A 12,694-nucleotide genomic window follows, 5' to 3' on the forward strand; every position below is an offset into this window, starting at 1 on the left:
CGTTTTTCTGTCCGCGATGTGGTGTGGAACAAGACGGATCCGTTCTGTGCTCATGCACACGACCGTTGTTGTTTTGCGGTCCGTTTTTCACGGATCTGTTGTTCCGTATCTGAGGTTTTTTTCTTTCTTTGATTTAAGTCCTCTTCCGTTCCGTTATTCCACAAAACATATCCGTATGGTTTCCGTACGCAATCCATTTTTTGCGGATCGGAAACGGAAACAGTAACTTATTAAATCACCAAACACATGAGCAACATGGGCTGGGCATAGCATTTCTACAGTATGGATCCGCAAAATACGGATGTGTTCCGTGTGCGTTCCGTATTTTTTGTGGACCCATTGACTTGAATGGGGCCTCAGACCCTGATTTGCACTACTTTTTTGCGGAACGGAAATACGGAAACGGAATGCAAACGGAATACCTTCCGTTGTTTTTGCGGACCCATTGAAGTGAATGGTTCCGCATACGGTCCGCAAAAAAAACCTGAATGGAAGCGGAAAGAAAATACGTTCGTGTGCATGAGCCCTAAGTCAATGGGGACAGATCCGTTTTCTGTTGCGTCCCCCATTGACTTTTAATGGTGTTCATGACTGATCTGTCATGGCTATAGAAGACATAATACAACCGGATCCGTTCATGACGGATGCGTGCGGTTGTATTATGGTAACGGAAGCGTTTTTGCAGATCCATGACGGATCCAGCAAAAACGCTGGTGTGAAAGTAGCCTTAGCTTAGATGGCAAGGAATACTATGAGTTAAAAAGATACAAACACCATTACATCTAATAAAACACATATAGGATTAAATTACAATAATATTGTTTTTACAAAGTGATAATTAAATAGGAAATTCTCCAAACTGTTAAATAAAGATGTATTGAAAAAGCCAGGTCATCAAGGCCACAACAACAGATCCTGCTCAGGATCAAGCTGGGTTTAATGAGGCTGACGAGCGAGGAGCAGCAGCCAATCAGATAGCAGGGAGACAAGCCGCTGACTGGCTGCCTCCTCTCCTTGTTTCTATACTACTTGGGCAGCTCCAATTAACATTATGGGCAGCTCACTGTGGCCACCTGCTGGTGGATAGAGATATGAAACGTGTTAATATTTTATTTCGCTCTCTCATATAGTGCTGACATTCATCCAAAGTGCTTTACAGAAATTATCATTGCTGTAACTTGCTATTTCCGAATGTTTAAGTCCCCTAAGGGGATTAAAAAGTACAGTAAAAAAAAAGTTTGAAAAAAAATAACATTAAAAATTCAAGTGACTCCCATTTCCCAACTTTACATGTAAAAACAAACAAAAAAAATTAAACATAAGAGGTTTTGCTAAATAAGAAAAAAGGTCCAAACTATTAAAATATAAACCTATTTTCCCTGCATGGAAAACATAGCAACGGGAAAGAATTCCACAATTTTTGGTCATCCCCTCTACCCCCCAAAAAAGCTGAATAAAAAGTAATCAAGAAGACTCATGAACTACAATTCGCCCTGCAAAAATCAGGCCATCATACATCTCTCTTATTAGTGTTCACGGACTTTGATCCGAATTTCAGGGAAAAATTTGATTCGACGCAAAGCCGAATTTCCTGGTGCTTTCGTGGTAGCACAATGATTTTCCCTGAATGGTAGTAAAAAAAAAAAAAAAAAAAAAAAATTCACACTTACCCCCTCGCCAAGAGCCGGCTGCCGCCATATTGAAGATCCTACACGAAATCCTATGCGGGGTGACGTAGGACGTCTTTACGGACCGCGGGAGATTTTGCGCTAGATCAAGATGGCAGCGGACAGCTCTTCGCGATCAAATGGAGGAGGTAGGAATGATTTATTTTACTGTATTTCACACTGTATTATTGCTGCCAGATGCCACAATCCGCTATGAACGTGAAAAAATTTTTAAAAACTATACTATGCGTACTGACCCGCACCCACAGAATAAGGACTTCATGTAATATTAAAACCCAAAAAACCGTGGCAGAGTTTTTTTTTTGTTTGTTTTTTTCAATTCCCATTTTCAAATACAAGATATAGTAAATTAAACGGTGCCATTAAAAAATACAACTTGTTCCGCAAAAAATAAGCCCTCGGAGGTGAACTGAAGATTCAGAACGTTGTGGCTTTTAGAAGGTAGAAAGGGGGGAAAAAATGCAAAAACATTAATTGCCCCGGTCCTTAAAGGGTTAAGCTGGGCTTCTTTATACATTTACTTCTAAAAGTTGCCGAACTCGAGAAAGATTTGCCCTGTGTTCAGTGCAAATCTGAAATATATGCACCAGGAGCACCATATAGAGAGGCTAGTCTACCAGTATAAAGCATCATCCCAAAACTCAGCATACAGCATCACATGGATTTTAATTAAAGATTATTCGAAATTCTGAATTTCAAGAGCATTCGTTCATGCCTGATCTCAACTTTATAAAATACTGATTTTAATGCATTACGTCAAAAATAGTATCACTGTGTAGAGGCAGCCATGAATCTGTTTTCCAATGGCAGCAATAAACATTGCAAATATACTGACCACCACTAGAGGGCAATACAGGAGCAATAACCAGGATCCAGGAGCAGCACATTCTGCACCATTTGGCTGTTTCTTATAATTAGTTTTTCTTTATTACTCACTTGTTGTGTTGCAGCATTTAATGTACGGTATGAATATAAAATGGAGTCATTTAATATACTTAACCCAGTTAAAAATTCTCAAACTGCTTTATGAAGAAATACATTTCGCAATTCCACTTATTCTATACAGAAAAACAAAGGATGCTTCAAAGGCTAGGAACTTAAAAGAATCTCAACTGATGGCATTTTTAAGAAATTCCATGCCAATCTCTGGTTCTGGTTAACGCTGGCACAAGTTATATCACATCATATACTCTGGGTATTCTGCATTAACATATACATTTGTGTGTGTGGGGGGGGGGGGTGTCCTCTATCAATTAGGGCTCATGCATGTACTGGCCGGGCCCGTGCTGTGGACCGCAAACGGTCCGCAAGGCACAGGCGCCGACCGTAGGGCCACAGCACGCGGACACTGACCCATTCACTTGAATGGGGTCCGCACCCCAAAAAAGTAGTGCAAGCACTACTTTTTTGCAGTGTAGAGGCATGGACAAAAAAAACATGGAAGTTCTGTTCCGCACCGACCATCCGGATTGTGGACCCATTCAAGCCACAATACGGGCACGGCCGTGTGCATGAGCCCTTAATCTGAGCAGAGGGTTGACTACCTACAAAAAGCATCCTAATTTCTCTCTCTCTTTGAAAGACCTGGCACACCCATCCCTTACACGGATCACCTGTTAATCTAATGTTTATGGCCATTTTACTACTATAAAGAGTTAATAGATCCTATAGATACACATAGAATGTGTCGGCAGATAAGAACCATTCAGCCAATCTAGTCTGCCCAATATACTGAATACTATGGAAAGCCCCTGGCCCTATCTTATATGAAGGATGGCCTTATGCCTATCCCATGCATGCTTAAACTCCTTCACTGTATTTGCAGCTACCACTTCTGCAGGAAGGCTATTCCATGCATCCACTACTCTCTCAGTAAAGTAATACTTCCTGATATTACCTTTGCCCCTCTAATTTAAGATATACGATATTTATGCCGTCTAATGGCTCATTCACAATTTCTTTACAGCTTCAGTAACAGACTCACAAAAATCCTTATCCCATTGATACGCAACATAAAACCATTTTTGCATTGGGGCAGATTTGTTGCAGAAATGTTGGTGGCAGTCCCATTCATCGAAATGGAGCTGGCCATCAAACCAACCCTATTCAAGTGTATGAAACTATTTTTCAGCCACAAATCTGCCCCTTCGGCATCACGCACAGAACCAGATTTTTATTCCTGTTCTACTTGAGGCTAGAACACTGACCGATTGATTTCTATGCTGTATTTTATGCAGAACCACGTGGCTGCAAACTATACAATATGTCCTATTCTTGTCTGTTCTGCAAGAAGAGCCCTTAGGCCTCATGCACACGGCCGTTGTGTGCATCCGCGTCCATTCCGTCATTTTTCACAGTTTAGCGGAGGTCCCATTCATTTCTAATAGGCCTCATGCACACGACCGTTGTGTGCATCCGTGGCCGTTGTGCCGTTTTCTGTTTTTTTTCGTGGACCCATTGACTTTCAATGGGTCCGTGGAAAAATCGGAAAATGCACCGTTTTGCAGCCGAGACCGTGATCCGTGTATCCTGTCAGTCAAAAAAATATGACCTATCCTATTTTTTTGACGGACAACGGTTCGCGGACCCATTCAAGTCAATGGGTCCGTGAAAGAACACGGATGCACACAAAATTGGCATCCGTGTCCGTGATCCGTGGCCGTAGGTTACTTTTTATACAGACGGATCCGAAGATCCGTCTGCATAAAAGCTTTTTCATAGCTAAGTTTTCACTTCATGAAAACTCAGAACCGACAGTATATTCTAACACAGAGGCGTCCCCATGGTGATGGGGACGCTTCAGGTTAGAATATACTAAAAGAACTGTGTACATGACTTCCCCCTGCTGGCCCAGTGGGCCCCCCTCCCTCCCCTGTAGTTAACTCGTTGGTGGCCAGTGGGCCCTCTCCCCTCCCTCCCCCTCCTAATTAAAATCTCCCCCCCCTATCATTGGTGGCAGCGGAGAGTACCGATCGGAGTCCCAGTTTAATCGCTGGGGCTCCGATCGGTAACCATGGCAACCAGGACGCTACTGCTGTCCCGGTTGCCATGGTTACTTAGCAATTTGTAGAACCATTATACTTACCTGTGAGCTGCGATGTCTGCGTCCGGCCGGGAGCTGCTCCTACTGGTAAGTGACAGGTCATTAAGCAATGCGCCGCACAGACCTGTCACTTACCAGTAGGAGGAGCTCCCGGCCGGACGCAGACATCGCAGCTCGCAGGTAAGTATAATGGTTCTACAAATTGCTAAGTAACCATGGCAACCGGGACAGCAGTAGCGTCCTGGTTGCCATGGTTACCGATCGGAGCCCCAGCGATTAAACTGGGACTCCGATCGGTACTCTCCGCTGCCACCAATGATAGGGGGGGAGATTTTAATTAGGAGGGGGAGGGAGGGGAGAGGGCCCACTGGCCACCAACGAGTTAACTACAGGGGAGGGAGGGGGGGGGCCCACTGGCCACCAATGAGTTAACTAAAGGGGAGGGGGGGGGCGGCCGCACTGGCCACCAATGTGTTAACTACAGGGGGGGGGGGGGCTGCCCCCTGCTGCCTGGCAGCACCTGCCAGGCAGCAGTCATGTACACAGTTCTTTTAGTAAATTCTAACCTGAAGCGTCCCCGTCCCCAAAAATGCTGAAAAAGCGTGAATCCTATTGGATTCATACACTGCAGACATTGGAACCCATGGGGTTAAACCAGGAGTATGATCTGAATAGCTTCTTATAATTTTCCAAGCTCCATTTTATTGCAAAAAATATTTTTTGTTATTTATTTGTCTTTTTATGTAATTTTTTCAGAAAACGTGAGGAACCCCCAACCGCATCATCTGAATTGGAAGTCGCCATGATCATTGAAAGAATTCCGTATGATCTTCAAATACTACTAACTTGATTGATGCTGCTGCAGTTGGGTCGCTTCTCACGTGTTTCTGATGTTGCTTCAATTTTGTTTGATTGATCACTATGGTTACCTTATGTCACTTCCGCTTAGGCGGTCTATTTAAATCTTGTATAATCCTGTGTCATTTTGTACGCTATATCTGTTTGAGAAAGGCTCGTATTGGAGCCGAAACGCGCGTCACAGATTATATTGTATGTGACGAATAAAGAGATTTAACCAGCAGAAGAAAAAGTGAGTGCCGGTCTTTTCTATCTATACTAGTGGGATCGTTGTCTCGGACCCGTGCACCACGCCTCTTGAACAGAGTGCCGTCTGATCATTTCTTGATTATTTAGTGAAAAGACACTGTCGTGTGCATGAGGCCTTACAGAGATCACATGACAGATATCTGTATTTTGCAGATCCACTCTTTGCGGACCACAATAAGGACGTGACCATGTACTTGAAGCCTTAAAGGGGTATTCCAATTGTTAGAAGTTATCCCCTATGCACAAGCTAGGGGATAACTATTTGATTGGTGTGGTCCTACCACTGGGACCACCAACGATCACGAGAATGGGGGCCCTGTACCCCCTAAAATGAACGAAGCGGCTTGTCGCACATGCGTGGAGCCGCTCCATTTGTTTTTATGAGAGTTCCGGAGCTAACAGAGTACAGTGCTCGGCTATCTCAGGAATTTCCATCGACATGAATGGAGCAGTCGTACGCACGCATGCCCAACCGGCCGCTCTGTTCATGTCAAAGGGGCTTCAGGGGTACAAGTTCCCTGTTCTCATGATCGATTGGGGTCCCAGTGGTAGGACCCCCATGGACCTAATAGTTATCCCATTACCTGTGGATAGGGGATAACTTCTAACTGGAATACCCCTTTAAGCCTCATTCGCACATCTGTGCTGAAATCCATTACAAGATCCATGAAGGATCTGTGTTTGATCTGTGTGTCCATTTTTTCCCCTCCCCTCCATGTGTCATTTGTATTCCACGGACACTGCTAGGATGAAAATTAAGTTTCCAGAGCATCATTGGTCCATGAAAACCACGGAACAAACATGGGTGGCATCTGTGTTGTGTCCATGGTTTTCACAGATCCAGCATATGTGCGGGAGGGATCAGTAATCACAGACAAAATAGGGCGTGCGCCCGCGGTGTCACCACGAACCCAAGGTCAGTGGAAAACCTAAGGGCTCATGCACACGGCGGTATGTGTTTTGCGGTCCACAAATCGCGGATCTGCAAAACACGGATACCGGCAGCTTGCATGCTGCCATATTCCTTTGAACTTCAATAGAAATTTCCTATCCTTGTCAGCAAATCAGACAAGAATAGGACAAGTTCTATCTTTTTTGTGGGGCCGAGGAACGGATGGGCAGAGGTGTGCAGCACACGGTGTGCTGTCCGCATCTTTTGTGGCCTTGTTGAAATAGATGGGTCTGCATCCAATCCACAAAAAATGTGGGGAAAAAAAGGACAATTATCCACAAGTATCACATATTTCTATAGATGACCAATTTTCACCGATGACCACCACAAAAGGTGCAGAATTTTTGAGCTATTCTGGATAATGGCAGTGTAATGGGGTTTAATAACCAAGTATGTAATATTGTTATACCGCTATATTAACCACCGTTCCAATATAAATGCCACCTAGCACTTCTGCTGATCTCAGGGCTTCTGCTCTATGGGCAGCTCCAGTGATCACAGATTAGACGCAGAGATATCTGTAGAGGTCACCTTGGCTGGATGTGTTTGCATGGATTCCCCGCGCTGCTAGAAACCGCTAACTGCAGGCGTTCTCACCTGTAATCGCTGCCTGCTATTCCTCTCAGCTCTCTGATCCTGAAAAGCCGGCGACCCGTGTAATGGGAAATCGGTAGCCTCCCATCACCCCCAGCAGGAGGCAGCATTTCATCTAAATTATGTATCTGAGAACAAGTGACTCCCTAATAAATTAATGTATCAGCACCCATAGCAGCGCATCTGCAGCGACATCTAATTAGATCAATGAAGCAATTCTAAGCACTCACATCGTCAATAAGCAATAAAGACGCTCCTGCCGGAGATGTGCCGATGTGTACTGAAGAGAATGGGAATCCGACCAAGCACAGCGCAATATCATACAGAACATCTACGCAATCTGCATCCGTCTGACGTCCATGGAAAATATGTCCGTGTTCCATCTGTGAAGATCCGTGTTTGGACCATGTGTCCGTTTTTTGCTCTGCTTGTGTCATCCGTATTTCGCAGACACTGCAGAGCATCTCCTACAAATGGTCCAGGAAACACTCACAGAACGCGACTGCCCTAGTTTTGCGTCAGTCAGTGGTTTTTCATGGACCCGTAGACCTCAATGGGCGTGTTTGGTCCTCATCACGGACCAAAGTAATGCATGTCTTTCATTTTTCCACTGACCCACGGACAGTGGAAATCTACTGATGTGTGAACAAACACATTAAAATCAATGGGTGCGTGTGTTGTCAATGATAAATGCGGATAGCACACGTCCATGAAAAGCGGAAATCTGAACAAGGCCTAATGTTGACACTTAAAGGGGTTGTCCCATCTCCCTTGTTTACCGCCACACCATCTCCAGAGCTCCATACTTCCAGGATGTTCAGTGAGCGGATCCATTCCATTTAATTGAAAGCACAGGCAAATGGCGCTGTAATGACTTCATCACATCGCTTGCCTGTGCGTGCGCAATCCCAGTGCCAGGTTTAGCCGCTCTGGCTTATCACCGCTGTACAGAACAGCTCCAGGGTGGTGCATGCCCTGGAGCTGCTCTATGGAAACCTATGTTGCAGAGCGGTGGCCGAGACAGCAGCTGCCGTGCATGCATGGATATGCGCGCTCCTGTGATCCCGGCCACCACAGTATTTGCTTACTTCATCTCACTGCTGCAAGATTGCAACGTTGGCCATATCCCCAACAAGCAATACACATGCCGAAAAAACGGGGAGCAGGCGATTCCGATAAAGCGTTGTAATTGGTAAGTGCCTTCTATCGACTTTTGCTGCATGAGGGGCAAGGGCACCCAAGTAGCAAGGTGGGAATACCCCGTCAAGCCACGTTTTCACAGAGAGTTTTGACACCAGAATTATGGAGCAGAATCCGTGCAAAAAAGAAACGTTAGCAGAGACGTGGAATATGCCTCCCATTTTACCTGGCGCAGTTGTGGCTATAAACCAACGCCAACCGCATGAACGCATTGAGAACATCAAGAGGCGAAGTCCGCACGGATGCCAGCAGCTTTTTGAACACAGAAGGCCTCTTGCACACGACTGTATGGCTTTTTCAGTATTTTGCGGTTTGTTTTTAACAGATCCGTTTTTCCGGGTGTTTGTTTCAGTAGGGTTTCCGTTCTTCCGTTTGGTTTCCATTTGTGATCAGTTTTTTGCAGAACGGAAATGGAAGCATACAATAATGTTTAAACAGTAAGTACATAAAAAAACTGGGCTGGGCATAAAATGTTCAAGAGATGGTTCCGCAAAAACCGAACGGATACGGATGCATTCCGTGTTTTTTTTTTTTTTGCGGAACCACGGAACGTGATTTGTGGGCAATAATAGGACATGTTCTATCTTGGAACGGAACGGAAACAGAATGCATACAGAGTACCTTCCGTTGTTTTTGCGGACCTATTGAAGTTCTGGATATGGATCGCAAACGGAACACAAAAAACGGAACGAAAAAAAAAGGCCTCATACGGTCATTGGCTGCCAGCATGCGAAGAGGCTGCCTGTTGGATATTTTCACACCGTATATTGCAGTGTCCATCAGGTTATGTTTATGCAACCTCTAAAAATGCCACTGTATAGGAAATGCATCAGTCACCCATGGGCGCCACGCTTAAAAAAAAAAAAAAGAAAAGTATACTGACATATACCCACCCAATGGAGGCAAAAAGGAAACTGTCGGTATATCACTCCTGTGACGTGGCATTCAGGCTACAGCAGTCACGGGACCAAGCCACCGGAAGAGTCAGGGAATGGAGCAACAGCAGGACCAGGGGCAGGGGAGGACTCCATGGGTCCAAGGCGGAACAACTCCTTTAAATATGCAGTGCAGTACCGAAATTCATGGTTTGACTGGTTAAACACTGCCGTATTTGATGCACCATCCCTTTCTACAAACATACAAAACTAGATTTTTTTTCCCAGGCACTTGTCCAAAAGTAATGGCAAATATTATCTAGACACTCAATATTTATAAAGGTTGTAAAAATAAAAATCAACAACCTAATCCAATGATACTTTCTGCGCAAATATCTGCCCAAAGCCACTGGCATCCCATCCTGGCTCTCAGGGTGACAATCTGCAGCAGTCACTGGTTCAGGAACATCCTGTCACCAAATCTAGAGCATTGGGCAGGTGCGCCTAAACACAGCCCACAAACATCTGAAACAATACAGTGACATATGGTGACAAACAAAGCAACACAGAAGAATACAATAACGGGAAGAGTCTTCTCATTTTATCTGAAAAGACATACAAAACAGGATTCAGATCCAGAGGGGCCATCAAAGAAACCCATACTCATCAGTGAAGGCCTATTTATTCTAGAACGTCTGCATATTAGTCTCGCTTCCAGTATATGTATAAGCCACCGCTGAAGATGTCGGCAGACACAAGCAGAGTTATGCCTGCTTTCTCCACATAATCCTCCTCCTTGATATTGCATTTGCGAGACCTGGCATCCAGCCAGGGCCCAAACAAGGAGTCAAGTTCCCACAGCAGATCTTACACTAGCGGCCGGACCACAGCTGCTGCGCTAAGAGACTTCCTGCCGGAGTCACCACCGCTTCCTGTTTGTTGGGATATATTTACGTATTTGGTACAAGAAAATGACTTATGAGAACCTGACACACGTCCAAGCTGTGCAAAAATAAAGTCCCCGGTCAGTTAGTCACGTTCATTCACAAATGGTACCGGCGATCTACATGTCAGCAGTTACAGATTTAGGCTACAGGCACACAGATTTTCATGCAGTTTTCGCAACAAAATTTGCTCGTGTTAAAGCGCATCTGTCAGCAGATTTGTATCTATAACACTGGCTGACCTGTTGCACGTGCGCTTAGCAGCGATGGACCATTTCTGCAAACCCGCCCCTCCCCAGAGTGGCCAGACCCACGGTGGGACTCGTACTTACCCGATCCCTGCCACTGGCTACCGGATCCATCTTTTCCCTTTGGGTTCCACAGGTTTTGGGTCTTCCCACGTCAACATCTGGTTTCATGGGAGTCACATGGCTTCTGTAGCCAATGACTGACAACGACGGTGATGAGTCACCTGTGTGTCATGTCAATGGGTGACATAGCACATAGGTGATGTCACCGCGGTGGCCGGTCATTGGCTGTGGCGGCCACATGATCCTGCATCAAACGCAGGAAGACATGTGGCACCAGAGGGAAAGCGCTGGAGCCGGTGGGAATCAGGTACGTATGACTCCCACTCCTGGTCCAGCGTCTGTAGGGTGGGAAGGTCTTCAGAAAAGGGTCCCCAGGGGTGAACAACCCTTTTAAGGTAATTTGTGTCCCACTGCAGACAGGACAGAGGGGGGAGGCTCCTGCTGCAGCCAGTTATCTTACAGCCAGCCACAGGTTTTACGAGGATGAATGGTGGACCTCCTGTGAGAAATATCTTCTTATTTTACTCAGTTTAATGATTTTTTTTTTCCTATGGGGGCATAAATAGCATGTACAAAAGATACCTCCCAATGAAAATATAATTTTACAGAACATTGTTGCCAATTATGACTTCATACCACTCGGACCTGGTGCAGAGCCATAGTGTCTATAAGCCCTAGGGTTGGCCGAGTACATTAAGATAAATGTAAGATGATCCACCGACATTTTAGCACGTATGTAGGTTATATCTGACTATTCTGTCATAGGAAATAAAGATGTTAGATTTCAATATGCCCAATCCTTCAGGAGATAAACCATGGCCTGGGGTGTATGGTACTGATCTATCCACCACTCTTTATGATCTATGCGAACCAGCATTTCTAAGCAATGGGCCCCCAATCCAGGCACTAGTGACAGTCTATAGTGAAACAGACACTGTAAGGAAGGGAATGCGTATCGACTCACAGCTGAGAACCACAAAAAAAAATAATGAAAGCGGATATAGCACAGAAATGTTCCCACAGTAGCAAGTTCAGGCCTGTATCACCCACATCACTTCTGAGCATTTTTAAGATATTTGTCACCAGCCCAGCAATTACACACTACTTGAGGCAACTTTCATGGGCACACAATGTCCACAGCTGGTCAGTTACAAGGCTATCATGGCATACAAACAGGACTACTACGGATGATAATGCTGTTGGTACAGGGCATCTGACTAAATGATCAGGTTATTTCTTAAAAGGGTTTTGGTCTTCTATCATAAAGTGATGGCATATCACCCCAGAGGTTGGTCCTCTGCCAATCAAAAGGTGATGGCATATCATCCCAGAGGTTGGTCCTCTGCCAATCATAAAGAGATGGCATATCATCCCAGAGGTTGGTCCTCTGCCAATTATAAGGTGGTGGCATATCATCCCAGAGGTTGGTCCTCTGCCAATCATAAAGAGATGGCATATCATCCCAGAGGTTGGTCCTCTACCTATCATAAGGTGACAGCATATCATCCCAGAGGTTGGTCCTCTGCCAATCATAAAGAGATGGCATATCATCCCAGAGGTTGGTCCTCTGCCAATCATAAAGAGATGGCATATCATCCCAGAGGTTGGTCCTCTGCCAATTATAAGGTGGTGGCATATCATCCCAGAGGTTGGTCCTCTGCCAATCATAAAGAGATGGCATATCATCCCAGAGGTTGGTCCTCTACCTATCATAAGGTGACAGCATATCATCCCAGAGGTTGGTCCTCTGCCAATCATAAAGAGATGGCATATCATCCCAGAGGTTGGTCCTCTGCCAATCATAAAGAGATGGCATATCATCCCAGAGGTTGGTCCTCTGCCAATTATAAGGTGGTGGCATATCATCCCAGAGGTTAGTCCTCTGCCAATCATAAAGAGATGGCATTTCATGCAAGAGGTTGGTCCTCTGCCAATCATAAGGTGGTGGCATATCATCCCAGAGGTTAGTCCTCTGCCAAT

At 45.2% G+C, this 12,694-nt stretch overlaps 1 protein-coding gene across 1 annotated transcript in view; it reads right to left on the reverse strand.

The window, feature by feature from the left end:
• Positions 1–12,694, reverse strand: part of AGAP1 (ArfGAP with GTPase domain, ankyrin repeat and PH domain 1) — a 405,970-nt gene that overhangs the window by 292,986 nt on the left and 100,290 nt on the right. The window lies entirely within an intron of this gene.

Source organism: Bufo bufo, chromosome 7 (genome assembly GCF_905171765.1).
Source record: "Bufo bufo chromosome 7, aBufBuf1.1, whole genome shotgun sequence".
NCBI classification, from domain to species: Eukaryota; Metazoa; Chordata; class Amphibia; order Anura; family Bufonidae; genus Bufo; species Bufo bufo.